The sequence below is a fragment of the Spermophilus citellus genome, assembly GCF_964194105.1.
Source record: "Spermophilus citellus genome assembly, chromosome: 14".
Classification (NCBI taxonomy): Eukaryota; Metazoa; Chordata; class Mammalia; order Rodentia; family Sciuridae; genus Spermophilus; species Spermophilus citellus.
In genome coordinates this window covers 69,480,615-69,499,507 of record NC_138194.1, presented here as the reverse complement: position 1 = coordinate 69,499,507, position 18,893 = coordinate 69,480,615, and the positions used below count along the sequence as shown (strand labels likewise).

The following is an 18,893-nucleotide window of genomic DNA, read 5'->3' as shown; positions in this document are numbered from 1 at the left end:
GAGAATTTAGCTCTGTAGCTGCATGACAGAAGATGAAGCAGGTCCTTGTTAGCCATCTCAAGGGCAGCCCTCCCTGGATACAATGGTGGTAGAAATATATTACTGGGTATCTAGTCTGGGTAGATAAAAGTGTTCAAGATATTTTAGTTTAAGTTCCTTACTTTTCTATATCCGTACCATAAAACTGGATCTCCTTTTGTTTTAGTTTTGATTGGTTTGTTGGCTAATATGTTGATTAATTTGGGATTTGTTTTTCAGATTTAAAATAATGCTTCCCTTATTTTCCTTCCCCCTTTTTTCCAGTTATTGCCTGTATTCTTTTTTTTTTTTTTTTTGGTATCAGGGATTGAACTCTGGGGCACTCAACCACTGAGCCATATGGCATCCCCAACCATATTTTATTTTATTTATTTTTTTTATTTTTTATTTTTAAAGAGAGAGAATTTTTTAATCTTTATTTTTTAGTTTTCGGCGGGCACAACATCTTTGTATGTGGTGCTGAGGATCAAACCCGGGCCACACGCATGCCAGGCGAGCGTGCTACCACTTGAGCCACATCCCCAGCCCCCCAACCATATTTTATACTTTATTTGGAGACAGTGTCTCACTGAGTTGCTTAGCACCTTGCAGTTGCTGAGGCTGGCTTTGAACTCTCGATCCTCCTGTCTCAGCCTTCCAAGTTGCTCGGATTACAGGTATGCACCTTGGGTACCCAGTGCCTGTATTGTCTAAAGGGAAAAAACAACCCTGTGATCAGTGGTCATCCTAGTGACAAACACTGCTCTTGAACCAAGCTGGGCCTCTGTGATTTAGAACACCTCAGCAGCTCCAACTACAGAGCTCACCAACTCTATAAAACCAGAATTTAATTGAGCTGTGTTATGAAAGGCTCTAATAATAGAGCATGCCACTTGAAGGAGATGCCACAGCCCACTGGTACTGCAGAAGCTCCCTGTGTGAGGGAGGCCTGCAGCTTGATGTCACAGCTCAACACTTCATTTACGTAAGGCATATTTGATGGCATGATTATGTAATGAGGTTTGCTAGCGCTTTTCTTGTTTAGTTCTTGAAAGTCCGTAGGCCTAAAAATAAATGTTTTTTGTGATTGTTTCGATGACCCTCAGAGTCCATGGCAAAGAGAGATTAAAAGGAAAAAAAAATGAGTTTCAAATAAAATTACTTTAATGCTCCAGGATAGTGAAGTGAACTTTATGTCAAAATATAGAGGTTAGTCTCTTATGCTAAGATGGTTATTTAGTTTCATCTTAATTAAAATAAAGAAAAAGCTGAGTGTCAAACATTTTCACATAAAGGGTTGAAATTAGTACCCAGCTGACCTGTATCTAGAGCTGATTTAAAGTTGTAACAGCCTACATGGCCTCTGCTAGTGACCATGTCGAAATACTTGTAGCCTGCCAGGAATATCACCAGCATGCACACCCTTCAGCCACCCATTCCCCACCCAACAACTAAAGAGGCAACCCCACAGAGTAGGGTCTTGCTGGACTCTGCCAAGCAGGGTAGCCCAAGGTCTAGTCTGATTAGGTAGAGCCCTGCTAGTTGTTAAATTTCTTAATTTGAGCGTTCATCCTTATCTGCAGCTAAAGTGGCCAAATGGCACAGTAATAGATCATCTAAAATCCACATTGGCTATTTTTTCTTTTACTTAATACCAAATTTAGGAATGTGATAGATGAATTAAATGGCCAAATGTAAAACTGTTGAGAGCACCAAACCTGGGAAAAGCATCCCCTGCTTGCCTAACTCTCCTAACACTATGATCCCCCATCGCTCTTTCTTGTACACACAAATTTTCTTTTATTGCATTCTGAGAAGACACAGCCCCATTTATTTTGTCCTTTTGTCTAATTAAAATGTGTTCCTTACGTCTTTAGTAAGTTCCTTATGTCTTTAACAGAACATTGTCAATGTTGTTCTCCTTTCTGCAGTACTGTCTTAACACCAAGGTCCTTGTTCTTTTTTCTTTTAAAACAATGGAATTCTGCCTGTGGCTTACTACTACTATCAGATTTGTTTTATTGAGCTTTTACTAGGCTCTTGAAGGTATAACAACATTCTGTAAAAAAGTTCTGGTGGTTTAAGGGCATGCTTGTTTCATTTTAAATGAGGCAACCTATTTGTCTTGACCCTAGTAGATATGCTTCTTTAATATTTGATGGCTGAATTATTGGAGAGCACGAAGTGACCTTGGAAACGTCACTTGTTCTGAATTCCAGGATAATGAAAATACCTACCTCCCATGGTTGTTTTGAAGCTTAAATGAAATCATTTGACAGCACCTGTGTATAGCACAATTTGCTCAACACAAAAGTATTTGATACCTTCTGTGGGGTATAACAGTGGACAAAATAGATGATTTTGGTATTCGTGGAGTAGGAATAAATACATATTGATTTCGATGGGAGAAGGAAATGCTACACTGCACAATTAAAATCAGAATGCAGACCTCCCTCTGCACAGAACAGGTGTTGTCCACAAAATTAATGAAGACTTTTAGCTACCAGAAGCTTCAAAGATTATCTCACTAGTACCAAGAGGAATAGTAGCAGTTGCTGGCTGGTTACTAAAGGACCCCAAGTATGAATTTAAGGTTGTATTTTTGTGAAACCCTGAAATATGCTAAAATCTGTGTTTGCCAGTGGCTGCCCATTCTGTTAACTACTGTGAGGACAAATGTTTAATGAAGTCTGGGTCATAGGTGGCAAACCAAAGGCTCTGGACACAGGTGGGTTTTTTGTTTGTTTTTAATCTCTTCCACTTAACGACCAAGTCTGGAAGAGGTATGGGAACTAAAGAGATGGTTTTATCCATTGTATCTGATGAGAGTTATAGTATGAATATTTCAAGGTTCCAAAGAGGACCCTGAGGAACTGATGCCACACACAACTGGATTAGAAGCGTAACAGGTGAGATGCCTATAAAAAGGGAGAGGGACAAAGCAAGAGTAGGCTAGGGCAACCTCCATACCACCATGCAGTTCTGTCACCTGTGAAGAGACAAGGGTGACAAGGAAGCGTTGGGTAGTAAAGGCCTAAGATTGTGGCACAGTTCTGAGAGAGCTGCTGACAGATCAGGGATCCCACACAAGCAGAAGTTGCCCAGGAGAAAAATTTCCAGGGAGGTCAGGGACAGGCCAGCACTGGACCTGCTATGCTAGGTCACTGACTGGAAGCACCCTGGGAGGGCACAGGGACCCTAATTTGCATACCTTCTAGCTCACCTTTCTGTATTGATCTAGGTGAGTGGCACCTGGCTTCAACCCTAAGCATGATTTAAAAAGAACCCTTCATGTCATTCCTTCTCTATGGAGGCAGACTGGAGGGTACTGTGAGAGTAGACAGGGTGCTCATCAAATGCTCCTCTAGGCATCAGAGTACCTGGGCTTGCAGGCTGTAGGAACAGCAATACTGAGGCCCAGAGGTGGGAAAGCACTTCATCCATTGTAGCAGTGGGAAGAGCACCCATGTGCTGGAGCAAAGGGTACACTCCAGGGGACAAAAGGGATAGGGTGAAATCTAGAGATTAACAGAGAACCAGATGGTGCAAGGCTTTGTCAGCCATGGCCAGGCTTTTGGACTTTGTTTCAGCACAATGGGAGAAACTGGAAATGCTCAGGCGGGGAGGAGGGAGATGGCTGATCTGATGTATGTTTGGCAAAGAGCACTCTACCTGCTGTGTACAGGATCATTTGAAAAGGAGTGAGTGTAATTGTAGGAGACAGATCAGGAATAATCTATAATGACAGTAATCCAAGCAAAGTCATGGATCTGGCTGGAAATACCTAGAGGTGGAGCCATCAGCTCTACTGTATAGAAGGAGGGAAGAGGAAGAACCAAGCTATTCAGGTTTCTGGCTTAATCAGCTGGGTGGATGTTGATGCCCTGTGCTGACATGATGGGGAAGATGAGGAAGGAACAGATTGGGAGCAGTGTGTGAGGAAATGAGAAGAGCACAGTTTTGGACATGAATTAGGGATGCCCCTTAGCCAAGTGGCAGTGCCAAATATGCTGTACTTGCAGGATGTTTGTCAGAGACACTTGATTCTGGGAAAGATATTGCCTGGAGGTACAAATTCCAGAGTTTTCCACATGTAGAATGTTTTTAAAGCCATAGAATTAGCAGAAGTTACTCAGGATCGTAGATGAAAAAGAGAAGATCAAACCAAAGAGAGGATCAAACCCTGAGGAACTCCAACATTCAGAGATGCAGTAGAGGAATAGGTTCTTACAGAAAACTAGGGAGAGACAGGGCCCAGAAGCTCAGGGAAGGGCAGCCATCTTGGAGAGGAGTAAGGAGGAGAGAGAAGTCTCAGCAACCTAAGGACATGGTGGTCATTTTTAATAGATGTGAAGGATGGAAGCCAAATTAGTGGGTTGAAGACATGGGATGTGGGAAAGCAGAAACAGCATGTGTAGGCTCTTTTCAAGAGTTCTTTTGTGAAAGAGAACTGAGAGGTGGTTTCATCACAGGAAGAGGATGTGGATTTAAAGGAGTAGAATATTTTTATTCATTTGTTTTAGAATAAAAGTTGTAAAAAGAACAATGGGACTAATAGTTTTCATCCCACTGGCTAGGAGAACAAGAAGGGAAGGCACAAGCTTCCCTGTGGTCAGGGTGGACAGCACCCAGGTGAGCAGGGACCTCCCTGGTCAGCAAGGTTGGTGACTGAGAGACAGGCTTCCTGCAGGCAGGTGGGAATTGTGGGAGGTTGGTCCTGGGTGGAGTCACTCCTATGTCTTTGACATAGCTCTCTGGTAATGAGTCTGCAACTCCTGTAAGAAAACTGAATGACAACAGAAACCAGGCTGGCCCCAGGGCTCAGTAACAGAGCCATAGGAGGAAGAGGCTTCTCCCACCGCCAAGGATAGCAGCCACAGGAAGGACAAGGACAGCCTTTGGGCCTTAGGCACATTAAGACTAACCCTGAAATAAGTAACGGTCTGATTCTAAGGTACAGCAGCACCACTTATTCCCAATTCAGGAGGTGGGACAGAAAGCATCACTGTGTACCAGCAGCACAAAAAGGCCCAAAAAGCATTGATTGGCATTCATTTTGTAAGGGTTTCCCAAACTCTTGATTGCAAACAGATGACCTGGGAGACGAATGGTATGAAAGAATGATGGACTCCTAACAAGGGCCCAAGTTTGCCCTATGAAGTCTGGAAAGAATGTGCTTGTAGAGATTCAGTAACCTCACCTAGAAGACTCATATTTGAGAGATTGGAAAAATGGCTCCTGTGAAAACATCAACATTGGTTATTTATAAGAAAACATGTCATATGGACACAGAGCAATTGGAGAATCCCTGAATTTGCATGGAAGAACAGCAGGAGGAAAAGGTGAGGAATGAACTGACCAATTTCAAGTTAGGAGAGTGAACATGAAACCAAGGGAACTTGAGATGTTAGCATCTAGAAGAAATAACATTTCCTTTACACACAGGCTTCTGACTAGAATTCAGAAGACCTGTCAAAAGGGGCAGCAGAGAAGCAGTATGTGTCAAATGCTATCAAGTACACAGCCAGAAATCTGTGTGAAGAAACATGATGGAGAATATTTTGGGTGGAAATGAAAGGCAAAAGAGTCAAGTGATTTTGCCATGGGGGCATTTTTAAATTTACCAGCAGCTGTAGCCCATGGTCTCCTAATTCCACTTCCAAACCAAGTAGGACAAATGTAGTACAAACCTAGGTCCTGCCAGCTTTTGCTAGAATGTTTGATCTGCCCAATGAGTGCATTCAGTAAATTTCTGAATTGTCATAGCTGAGAAGACAAATGAAAATGTGAAGCTCAACAATCTGGATCTAATTTTTACCAAGAAGGAAAATTGTGTCATTGTAGATTTCTCAATTATAAGTAGAAAAAGTGTTGAGACTATCAGAAGAAAAGTGGTGTGAAAATTTAAACAAAAAAGAACAAAAACTTTGCCCATGTGGTGGTACGGAGACTCTGTGGTCTAGGAGACCTAGTTAATGAGATATAGATTGTAAAAAGTGTAGACAACTTTTGGTATTCTGTGACCAGAAGACAAAAGAGATTGTGGTACAAGAGGAATAGAGCCCTAAAAAGTTCTATCACACCATCACATGATTGACAGGAGAAGATTGCCCAGGTATACCCGAAGAGGCCCTGGGCTACCATACCCAGCTCTAATGGAAGTGACGTGTCAGCAGAGCATTGCAAAACACAAGCCAGGAAGATCAGACCAGAACTCCATTGTGTTGGAGAAAGATTGGTTAAAAAACAAAACAAAACAAAAAAAAAAAACCAGAAATGGCAAAACCTTCTAGAAAACAGCTTTGTCGGCATCTGATTCTCTGGTCTAAGATTTTCTATTTGTTTGTTTATTTGATATCAGGGATTGAACCCAGGGAGCTTATCCACTGAGCCTCATCCCCAGCCCTTTTCTAATTCTGAGACAGGGTCTCTATGTTGTTTGCAGCCTTGCTAAGTTGCTGAGGCTAGCTTTGAACCTGTGATCCTCTTGCCTCAGCCTCCAAGCTGATGGGATTACAGGTGTGTACCACCATGCTCATCAAGGGTTTCCTTTTAGATCTGATAGTCAAGAGGTAGAGCTGAGCTCTTAGCCAGCCTGGTCAGTGAGGATCTTGCCCATTAACACATAAGACTGAAAAGCTCTACTTTGAACACACCAAGCCTTGATCAAGGTATTGTGTCCAGGGTTCCTTAAGGCAACATGCTGTAGTCTCAGTCTGTGGTCTGGGAGTGGGGCAGCAGCTCAGAATCACCAGGCCTGCATGTTAGGACTGCAGGTTCCCATCTCCCTCCTCTGCCTTATGTTCCCCAAAAATTTGGAATTCAAGGAGGGTTAAGGAGTTGGCTCCAGGAATCTGCATTTTAAATACTTTCCTCAGGTGACTATGCAAAAATAGCATTTCAGCACCACCTACCTAGGTCAGCCAGAGCCTCTGGTTGCTCAGGCCCCATGGGTAAATGGGCTACAGCCCAAAAATACATTTTATCAAGGCTTGACTGCAGCCTGACTTACGGGACAATAAACAAATTTCCTATGGAAGCAAGCCTTTAAAAAAAAAAAAAGAAGAAGAAGAAAGAAATGCTCTACTTTTCTAGTGGTTAGGTTTGCAGTGATTCATAGCTCTGCATGTTAGACTCACCTAGAAACGTCTAAAAATACAGATGCCTGTGCCTACCCCAGACCAATGAAATCAGGATTTCTAGAGTGGGGACCAGGCATGGTTGATTGGTTGCTTTAAAATTTACAGGTGGCTTTGATTTGTGACTAGGGTCAAGAAATTTTGGAACCTTTTATAAAGGCTCTGTTTATTCTATATGATACCTATTTTCTTTTCATACCATGTAAGACTCTTTTTTTCTTTTCTTCTCTATCAAAGGCTATCTTATAAAATTAAAAAGGATGAAACAAACATGGTTAAAAGAAAACATTCTATAGAGTAGGTGTACAAAATATATTTATGTCTCTAGGCCCTAAAATCTTCCTTTGAGCACACTGAAAGCATATATTTGCAGATATAACTGAATAAGTAAATTCTTAAAGCTTATGGTAAATGACAATGGCCATAAGACAGAAATCAAGGACATATCCAAAAGGCAATTCATGGACAAAAACAAGCCAATAATTTTGAGTCTGTTTCCTGGAAAAATTACAAAATAATTAAAAAGATAATTCACAAGACTTGACAAAGGAATCAGCAAAAAAGAGTAGCCCATCCCTGTCTGGGTCCATCAGGGAATGCTGGCCATAGAGGTACCAAATCACTCAAAATACCTTCAAATTATATGATGGGGAAATGTAGGCCAAGTTATTGCCCAGTTTAGGTGAATTTATAGCTATTTGAATAACCATATCCAAACCCCACTGATAATGGAATAATGTTTAACCTAGAAGAAGGGGGAGTCTCTAGACTTCTGTCTAGTTCTGAGACTCTTTGAAAGCTGTAGTTGTGAACCTTTTATTTATGGAAGCAAATTTTAATATGAAGGATCTTGTCCAAAGTGAGGTTATATTCTAGCCCAGATCTGCTGATCTATGTATAGGCTTGGAACTGCCCAACACAGATCCTGCTACACTGTTCCTCTCCAAAATCTCTCCCTCTCCCCATAGTACATGAAAAAATTCACAACAGCCTTGGCTTTGGCTATTGGTCTCTCAGTCCACCCTCAGCTTGTTTTCCAGCTTTCACTTTGGTGACTCACTGATGCTCAGTTCTGATCCAGACAACAGAGAACCATTTTAGCAAGAAAGCTAAACTGACTTTTTATTACCCTGTAGCCTCCCAAGCCCAACCCACTGTCACACCATGCGCATCCACATTCTCTGCATCGGCAAGCTTTGCTGGCCAAGTCCATCACCTCCAAATGAATAAGACATGCACTATGTGCATTCTGCATACATAGCTGAAGACTAAGTTTTGGAGGTGTTTGCTTTTCAAAGAGCCTCATTTTTATCCTTTTAGTACAGTTTTCCAATCACATGAATTTTCTGGAATATTTTTGGAGAGAACCAGATTTTTTAAAATGCTGCTGAGTCCTTTAAACTGTCTTTGCTGCAGATGTAGACAAAGTTAAATTTATTCTTTGAATATAAATCATCAGTGTAAGAAGGTACAATTTAGATAAGAAGGTGCATTTGTAGGTCCACGGGTTCATCTGTGTGCAACAGACACCTAAAGTATGAATGACTTAATGAATATGGACGTTTGTTTCTCTTGCTTAATAGTTTGAGGGTCTGTAGCCCAGGCCTGGTACAAGGGTTGTATGGTGTCAGGGACCAATGCTCTTGTCTTATTGCTTTATCAACTCTCATCGATGGCCCTTTTGCAGAGTCCAGATGGCCCACAGCCTCTACATCCTCAGTCCAGCTAGAAGAGAGGAGAAAGGCAATGCCCCTCCCCAGAGGCTGCACCCAGTACTTACCCCTTACACACACACACACACACACACACACACACACACACCAGCTACAAAGAAGTCTGGGAAATGCCTTTATTTTGGGCAACTAATAAAAACAGATTCTATGGAGACAGAAGAGGACAGACATTTATGAACAATGAGTAGTTTTTCCAGCATATTCCTGGAAAATATAAAATCTCAGAAGGAGCAGTGGGTGGTCCAGGGAGGGAAGAGTATTATTTCATCCAAAGAATGACATCGGGCTTCTAGCAGCTAAGCACCATCAAAAGAGGCTTGTATTCCTTTGGTATTGCTTTAGAGGGCCATGGGTCAGGCTGGAGGGAAGGCACCTGGATCCTGGAAGTGGCCTTGAGCCGGAGTTCCCCGCCCCCACCAAAGCTGGCCCCAGCCTCATTAGCACATCACACGCACTGTACACGGGATTCTGGGCCGAAGAGCTAGTCAGAGAATGGAGAGAATGGGTCCTGCCCACCCGCAGCAGAGCTAATTAAAAGGAGAAACCTGTTTTCCACATGTGCCTCTTCAATATGCACACATAGTGCTTTCTTGTCATTACATGCCTCACTTGTCACCAAAGCATTTTCAATCAATTCTGGCGGTTTTTTCTTATACCTTTCGATTTAGCACATTCTTTCCTTAATGCTCCTCCCCTTTATTCCTTCAGCTGCTTCAAACAATTTTCTCCAGCATTGGAACAAACCCACATACATTCCCCTTCCCTTATTTTTCTTTTTTAAACAAAGAGAATGCTGCTTTCTGTTGGGGGTGGGGGGAGGGGAAAGCACCAGAGACAATTCATTCTTTGGGTCCACATGGCGGATCTTGAGTCGAATGTTCTTTTTTCACCTGTGTAGAACTTTAATTAGTGCAAGTGAGAGGTCCATGCCAAGAAACGGGGCACCACATCACAGTTGCTACTGCAGAGCATATTCCTTCCCTTAATAATGCCATTTCCAACTGAATCCTGCTTGCAGCCCTGATACAGAAAGCGTGTGCATTAGACTCTGGTTCCTGATGCTTTCAGGTTGCCTTGGCCCTGAGCTTCCCGACAGCCAGTACAGTGCAACCCCAGGTTTCCTGTGCAACCCCAGGTTTCCTGTGCAGTATGATCCACAAAGCATTTCACATGTATCTGTCTCATATCAGCCACACGCGTACCCTGTTAGGAAACAGGTAACGTCACCCCCATTTTGGTGATGAAAAAATTGAGGCTCAGAATGAGTAAATAATAGAGAATGAACTAAAACTGGGCCAAATCTGTCTTTGTGTTGCTAATGTAAGATGTCCAAGAGCTGTCTATGGTTAAAGAGAATATCTATTTTTAACAATGTGCTAAAATGTTCCTTTCTTCTTTCCATAGTCCAAGATTGTCCTAAACTTTGATTTGATAGAATTATTTTCTACAATCCTCTAAGTCAGGCTCTGCCATTCTTTTCTATCCCTGGGTCTTGCTTTCTTTGAGGTCAGTGTGGCAGGCAAAGATTCTACTTTCTTCATTTCCAGTTCTGATATTTTAGTTCTTTACCTGAAGATTTGTGGAGTCATTGGAATGTGGCCCAGTAAGGAAAACAATTCTCCTCCATTATATTTAAGTTAAGATAGATGGTTAAGATTAAAGGAACTATCTACAAATTATTGTGTTCCAGAAGCCTTCTGAATATTTCATTTCTAATGGAAGTGCTGGGTGGTTTTAAGCAACATTATCCATCATAAAACAATTTGAAAAGGCGGGGGGAATCCCATGGGGTAACAAAAACTGTTTTTCATCAGAAGTAGCCAGTTTTCACAAAAAGTGCTAGAAATTTTTATATTAAAAATAGCTAAGCACATAGTCATGGTTACAAAGATGCTTTGGAATGAGAGTAAATGTTGAATCTTTTAAACATCTATCCGTGTGTGTATCTGGATGAGCTTTTTTGAAGAAAAAATACAAGTTTTAGAAAATCTCAGAAACTTTAAAATGGTGTCATTTATAATGTAAAATTAAAGCAGTTGAAATTCAGTGGCTGACTCATAGTTCCCACATCCATCGTCAGCTCTCCCGAGCTCAGATGGTTTTCTTTAAAAATTAGTGATATCAGCTAAGTGGGACTATTTCCCACTCCTACCCACAGAGAAAAGTGCTTTTGTGAACATGTCAACTCTGTTCCATTATATGCCATCATGGAGTGAGGCAGAAGCAAGCTGGCTGTTCCTACTTGATCACCAATACAATATAGGAGCCAAGTCCAAATAAGAAAACCCTAAAATGTCCATCCCCTTATTTTATGTGCATAAGCTACTTGGTTAGAACAGAAGGATTTTATATCTAGATGAGATCTTTGAAGGCTTTTCAGTCCAGCCTCTTTATTTTGTATATGTAGAAACTAAAGCACAGAGAAGTTCAGCAACTTGCCCAGCCAGGTCACACAGCTGGTAAAACAAAATAGTAGGCTGAGACTAGAACCCAGGACCGTGTGACCCTGTCTGTGCTCCTTTCACTCCATTGTTTCATAGAGAGGAGATGATCTGCCCTGAATCACTCCACACTTGCTCTTTCCACAGCTCCACACCACTGTCACTCAGCAGTGCTTTCCATTGGTATCATGCTAAAGTTAACTGGGAGGCAATTTTGTCCCTCCATCCATGTGAAGCCAGCCATCTGTCTCCCCCAAATCTGATCTTCACTCTGCAATCAGTTCAGATTGCTCTAGACTCAGCAGTTCATTCATTTCTTCCTGTGATTTACTTTCTAGTTTCTTCCTTCTGGACACATTTCATTTTCAACAAAATCCACCCAAGATGGCGCTCCACCAGCTTCTCCTTCGTCCTTAGATTCCCATATGTATTAATCCCACTGCTGTCCTTCTTGTCTCCTGGCCCTAAAATTCTGGTCATTGTTGGTCTCCTCCTTCCTGAACCCTGTACTTATCCATAACCAACCCTCTCTGAATTCCACTGTTGGGTAATTTTTTTCTTAACTGTGGGAAGGGCCACTTAATGGGATTCCTTGAATCAAGTCTGTCTTGAGATGCTTTCCTAATAGTCACAGAAAGTCTAACTGGACCTAGAAGCACCATACTAGCTCCTGGGTTGGCTGGACCGCATCATCTCTGTGGCTTTATTACATCATTTAAACCTGAGAAACTGATGTGACTCCATTTTTGAGAAACCGGCCTCTACCTCAGAGCAAAGCCTGACCAAGGAAAGGGGCGTGACCCTTGCCCTTGGAAAAACCCACAGAGCACTCCTAAGTACATTCCCACCCTGCTGAGTTGTTTGTGCACAAATAACAAGAGAGATCTGAGGTACCAGGTGTCCCTGACTCAGTTAGGCTAGGTGAGGACCCATAGCAACCCCCTAGCAACCATCAATCAGCATGAGACAGGGAAAATACCTGGGATGCTAGATGACCCCCCCATTAGTTTATGGTGGTTGAAACCATGTAGTTCATCACGTACTCCCCTCATGGCTTAAACCAATCAATTCAAACAAATCCCCCTCTTGTACTAACCAATCACCCTTACCCAACTGTTCCCACCAGTGAATGTGCTAATCAATGTTAAAAGTTGTTGTTTGATTTTCCTGTGGTATGGAATGATTTGCTGTGTGATGTTGTGACATATAGAGTATCCCCCCAAAACCTATAAAATCTCACTGAACAAAGGACCAGGACTCACTCCCTGGGACCGCTGCATCTGGAACGGTTGTGAGTCCAGGCTTGAACCTGCAATAAAGACTCTTGTGTGATTGCATCGGATTTGTCTCCTGGAGGTCTATTGGGATCCTACGAATCTGGCATTACAAACCTTCAGCTGCAGCTTATCCACTTATGAAATAAAGTGGAGCACAAGAACCATGGATCTCTAAAAAGATGCTTCCAAGTTAACAATTCTCATTCTCTGTCTCTCATTCCACTCTGTTCCACAGATTGCTTCCAGAGAAACCTTCCTAAATCACTGACCATTCTCATCTCCCCCACTGCAAAATCCTTCAGTTCCTGCTCCTTTCACATGAATTCCAGTCTCCTTAGCCTGGCACTAGAGACCCACTACAGATTGGCACCAAATGCTTTTTTCTGGCTCCTCCTGCCTGCTCTTCTCCACAAGCCCACTCTCCAGCTAACACTGACTACTCTCTTCTCAAAACACACATGCCAAGTTTCACATCGTTTTGCTCTAAGAGCACCAAATGCTTTCCACCTTGTGCTATAGGTGGAGCATATGCTACATCTGTGTGAGCTGCTTGCAAGCAGGGGACACACCCTCTTCATACACCCAGCACCCAGGAGGTCCCCAGTAAATAATTCTTGAATCCATGTATTCAGCCCAGAATCCCACTGGAATTTTTCAGCTAGCATATCCCATTCTTGATTCATACTGGGCTTCCCAACCAAATCCCTACACCTTTTTAATATAATCTTTAGCTAAGCAAGTTCTCTTTCATTCTTGCCTTTTGCCTATTTTTGAACCAATATTTAGAACATTATTATTAGAGTTTAATTTTTACCCATTTTTCTTATCTGTATAGGTCTTTTTGGATTCCTAAGTCTCTTATCTAGTTTATTGACTTCTCATTGTGTTATTCACAAGGAAATGTGTATATTGACCAGGTTTCATTGACATTATTGATGCAAGAGAAAAAACAGATGTTTGCCATCTTGGCATCTCATCTTTGACAATGATCTCTTACCTATTAGTCTTCTGATACAGTTGTTTAGCCATCTATGACTAGTCCCTTTTTCTGGTAATTCATTGTGCACACAGAGAACAAAGACTAATCTTACTAACTCATTCAGTCCCTCTACTGAGAACCAATTATGTACAGAGCATAATCATTTGATATGATAATCATATCAAATAATGATTAAGATTTGGTCCCCATTCCTCTTTGAACTTTAAAGAGAAAACAGGACAAATTCACAGACAAATGGAGTGCCTGGGTAACGGGAGGCAAATCATAAGAGGTAGATCAGAGGGAGTTTCCAAGGAAGGCGAGGTTGGGTCCTAGCTAGGATTCTCCCTGAATGTTTTTTTCATAAGTGGGATGAAGCACAGGCTCAGGTGCTAAGCTGCTGTGACAAAGACAGTCCAAATTCACAGCTTTGCCACGATGGCTGTTCATTTTTTTTCTCCTCCCGGTCAAGATAGGCAGGTAGTCCAAGTCCAGTGGCACTGCCCTCCTCAATAGGAGGCTGACACGTGGGTGTTCAAGGTGATTGCTTCACCATCTCCCAGTCAGAAGGAAGGGAGACACCAAGAGGGCAGTCATTTTAAGAATATTCAGGAAACTGCATCCATGGCTTCCCTTCTTAATCACACTGGCCTGAGGGTGGTCACGTGACTAAGCCCAGACGAAAGGGAGTCTGGGAAATGTAGTCTTACCCTGGATAGCTCCCTGCCCAGCTAAAACTCGATGGCATTGGAAGAAGAGGGAAACAGAACAGGCCACTGGGAAGACAACTGGCAGCCTGCCACGAGGAGAAGGAGAACTCCACGTGAGGAGAAAAGCTGCAGGAGAGGGAGCTGATTAATTATATCTCAGCTGAGTGGATGTTACCAGGAACATAGATTTGGATTTCATAGGAAAAAAATTAGAATCCTGAAAGAAGGAATGGGCTATCTTGAGCGTCAGCCTTCTTGGCTTCCAAAAAACGATCTAGAAAAAAATGGTCAGAAGAACTGATGCTTGGAGGGATGTTGGAGAAGTGTACCTGGGTGGTCGGCCTTGAGGGTGGGATGGGAAGAGAGGCCCTGGAAATGAACCACAGCCCCAGCTCTGATGGAAGCCGGGAGGACCGACCAGGAGGAATGGGTGAGGAGAGACCTCAGGATCAGAGAATAAGCCCGAAGTGCGGCTCAGCACGTGTGGCTTGGATGTGTCTGTCAGAAGGCAGCAGGGCACAGGGGAAGGCAGATCTGGGAAGTGCATTTGATGGGTCAGGGCAGAGATGATGAAGGTCAATCCAGGGAGCCTCCTTCCCTGGGGTCAGGAGTGGGTGGTGCAGCATCTTCCCAAGCCCAGGAAACAGAGCTGGTTCTTTCTCTATAGAACAAGGAGCATCACAGTCGGTTCTGCTCATGAGAAGGTGTTTTGTTCATGCAAAAGTGTTTTTTTCTCACTCTGTCCTGATTTTCGTCTCTGTTCAAAATTCAGTAAAAGCATTACGGAATTTTAAAATAATGCAGCTCATTCTCCCCCACTCTTAAGTTCAACGAAGGTATTTCATCTGTTTGTTCTTAAAGTGCAACTCTTCTCTGGATTTATATGTGCTCTGATAGGAAATGCTTTGTGTATAGAAAACTATTCCCTTTGGAGGATGCTGTTGTTGCTTTGTGTCTCATCCAAGAATATATTTCACATCTGCTAAATAGTAGCATTTTCCCCACTAAGCAAATTCCAAACCAAGAGAGTCAAAGCCTGCAACTCTTACCAGCCGTCACATTTAAAGAATGAACTGTCAATGGACATTCTCGTCAAGTGGCCCTGTGGATCCCTTCTTCCCATTCTGTTGTCTGGAATGTGGATGTGATATCTGGCATTCTAGCTGCCTTTTTGGATCAGGAGGATGAGTGGAGTGGACACTCTAAGCATAATGGAGCTGTGGGGGATGGAGAAGTAAATGGAAGGAGCCTGGTGATGATCCTGTTGCCCTCAAGTGTGCATGTGTCTGGAAGGCAGGGGTGTCCCTGATGTTAGAGTCATCCTACTTCCTCCTCCAATTTAATACTTGCTTCATGTCAGGCTCTGGCCTAAGGATTTACATGCATGATTCCATTTGCATCTCTTTAGGGCTAGTTCCCTCTTTTCTCCCATTTTATAGATGAGGCAACTGAGCACAGAGAGTTTTAGTGGCTTGGGCAGGGTTGCCCAGGACTGAACCTCCCTCTGTGGGATTCCAGAGCTTGGTTTTCCTCAGAGGAGCTGATAGTGCAGGAAGACTTGGTCTCTACCCTTCAGGCCTCCAAAGCCAAGAAATGAGGTCACCACCAGAGGACTCTATGGAGGTCACAGGAACCAGGAACAGGCAGGGCATGAACCTGGACCTGAAGTTTGGTGGAAGATTCAGAATCAAGCTTTTGGGGGGAAGAGAAAGGAGACATGGGGTGAAGCATGGCTGAGGCAACATTGGCAGTTCCAGGACCCCAAGTGGGCCAGACTCACTCCCATGTGGCCTAAGAATAAACAGCACAGGCTCTGGAGCCAGGTCACCTGAGTTCACCCTAGCTGCATGACCTTGGCCAAGGTAGTTAGTGCTTCTGTGCCTCAGTTTCCCTGTATGCAACCAAAACATAATAACAGTGTCTGTCTCAGGGGAGTGTCTTGAGGATTGTTGGGTATCTCTGAGACAGAGGCTATTTTCCTACATTACCTTCTATCTTCTTTTTTCTCTAGTAATAAGCTCTTCTGTTTAACTATGCACATGACCACTCAGAATAAACACTCTATTTCCCACCCTTCATTGCAGACATATAAGTGTCTTGCCAATGAAATATAAGCAGATGCTATGTACAGCTACTGAGGAAGGGTTGCTGGCATATACACTGCTTCCTTTTTCTTCTTTGTTCCTTCTTCCCCTTCTGCTGCCTGGGATGTGGATGTAATATCTGGCATTCGAGCTGCCATTGTGGACCATGAAGATGAGTGTCGTAGACACTCTAAGGATGGATGGTGGAGCTGTGGGCTGGAAGAAGCCTGTGTACCTGAAAACTTCATGAGCAAAGTCATCATACCAGGCCTCTGGGACCCCCTAGTCCTGTACTTTCACACGAAAGAGAAATAAACAACTCTCTATTCAAGCTATGTTATTTGGGGGCCTTTGTTACTTGTGGTTAAATGTAATCTTACCTGTACAATATGCCAAACACATAAGGTGATGTCTGGCACACAGTGGGCAATTCAATAAGAATTGAATTGTTTTATTATTTTGTGCAAATAATGGATGAAGTGAAGTCAAATTATGGAAGGGCTTCAAAATCAAGAGGAGAGTTTTGACCTTGATGTAAGGCAAAGTTTATATCTGTTGTTTCTAAAATTTAATTTGAGAATAACTAAACCTAAATGACCCACAATCAACAGGAAAATCCTTTAAAGATAAAAGGCAAGAGCTGTGGAAACAGGAGAGAGAATTCTATCAGAACCCTGGCTAAGGGTGGTTATTAAAACTGTGCATTCAACTTAGCTCTGAATTGCCTGGTTATTTGGGTTCTGAAAAGATAAAGACTTTCCAGGCTTTTGAGCAGAGGTTTCCTGTTATGCAAGGTCTTGGAAAGCAGTTGAGTCTGGAACTTCCTAATACAGATGGGTGGGAAAAAAATAGGAGTTTGCTAAGGAAGCCATTGTAGGATCCCAGCTGCCAAGTAAGGAATAGAAATCAGGGAACACATACAGAAGACAATTTGAAGGAGCTTCAGTGGACATAACAAGGAACCACTCTGGGGATAAAGGAAATATAATGCCAAGATGACTGGTATCACATCTGAGCAATCTCATCAGTCAGGTGTTGGCTACTGGAGTGCTGTGTAACAAATAATCCCATGCATCCAGCACATTACAACAATAAGCACTTGCTGATTGCTTAATTGTGTGTACCTCAGCTGTGACTCTAAAGGGTAGTGGACCAGGATGCTAATTGTGTTTAGGTCTATTTCAATTATCTCTTCATTCTGGGGCCAGAGGCCACCCAGGCAAATTCATCTTGAGGCAAACAACAGAAATGCAAGAGTGTAAACCAAGCCACAAAAGCACATGGAAAACCTCTGCTGACCTCACTTCCAAGAAGGTTCCTATCAGTCAAAGCAAGTCACATGGTTAAGTCCAAAACTGAATGGGGCCAAAGGTATTGGACAACTCTCCCAAGAGGCATCCCAAGGTCACATCATGGAAAGAGTAACAATATGGCACACTAACCCATTCTATTAATTGAGCAACTGAAGAGTGCTGGCCTAGACATGGAAATGAGGAGTGGAGTGGAGTGAGATGCTGGGTTTCCTAATCATCTGCACCTGTGATGTGACAGGCATCTGGGCTCCAGATCTAAGTCTGGGCCACCCTCAGCTTTTCTCTTGCTGCTATCTTTCTGTCAAAGATGTGGCATCAAGACCACCAAGTGGAACTTCTTCCTGCTTCTAGGTTTCTTACCCTTTTCACTTTCTCTTCCTGGTGACTAGAATCCTGCTATATAGTAGCTCCTCCAAACCACCTTGCAAATGACAACCAGTGGATCTCCCATAAAAACAGCTGTCCAAATTGGACATGCTATCAATGAAAAGGCTAGAAGGAAATATTCCAAAATGTCACTTTGAGGGATGGGACTTCTGGCTATTTTTGTGTCTTTCTGAGTTTTTCAAACTTTCCACAATATATGAAAATAAATTTTATTATTTCAAATATTTTTAAAATATTTTTATTAGTTGTTGATGGACATTTATTTTACTTATTTATTTGCATGCGGTGCCGAGAATCAAACCCAGTGCCTCACATATGCTAGGCAAGCGCTCTACCACTGAGCCACAACCCCAGCCCTATTTCAAGTATTTTTTTTATGATTAAAAATAAATAAATAAATCCTGTCATTGGCTTCATTCTATTCTCATCCATCTTTTGCCAGGAAATATTTGAAGAAAAATTCTATCTAGGAATCATTAGTCAGCCTAGAAGACCTGCCAGGCTATGACTTCCTGAAGGGACACAGGGGCAGGTATTGTTCTACTAAAACTAATTTCAAAGGTGTGGGGAAGGGACTTTTTGAATGAATACAAAAGGAAACACATACAGAAGACAATTCAATGGAGCTTCAGTGGATATGACAAGGAACTACTCTGGGGATAAAGCAAATAGACATTTTCCTCTTTTTCTTCACTTAGTTGTCTTGGTTTGAACTTGTCTAGGAGCTAAGTCAGGCGTGAAGCAGCACAAGAGATCTTCCAGTTGGTTTACTTTCAAAATCTCATCAGTTCCTTTGATGGCGAGTCATGGCA

The 18,893-nt window shown here is 42.6% G+C and overlaps 1 protein-coding gene across 1 annotated transcript in view; it reads right to left on the bottom strand.

Annotated features, from left to right (window-relative positions):
• Positions 1–491: 491 nt before the first annotated feature.
• LOC308633506 (uncharacterized protein) overlaps positions 492–18,893 on the bottom strand; it is a gene marked incomplete at its 5' end in the record, with an annotated part of 56,134 nt that continues 37,732 nt past the window's right edge. The window contains one exon of the mRNA XM_081266364.1: positions 492–728. The remainder of the gene's footprint in view (positions 729–18,893) is intronic.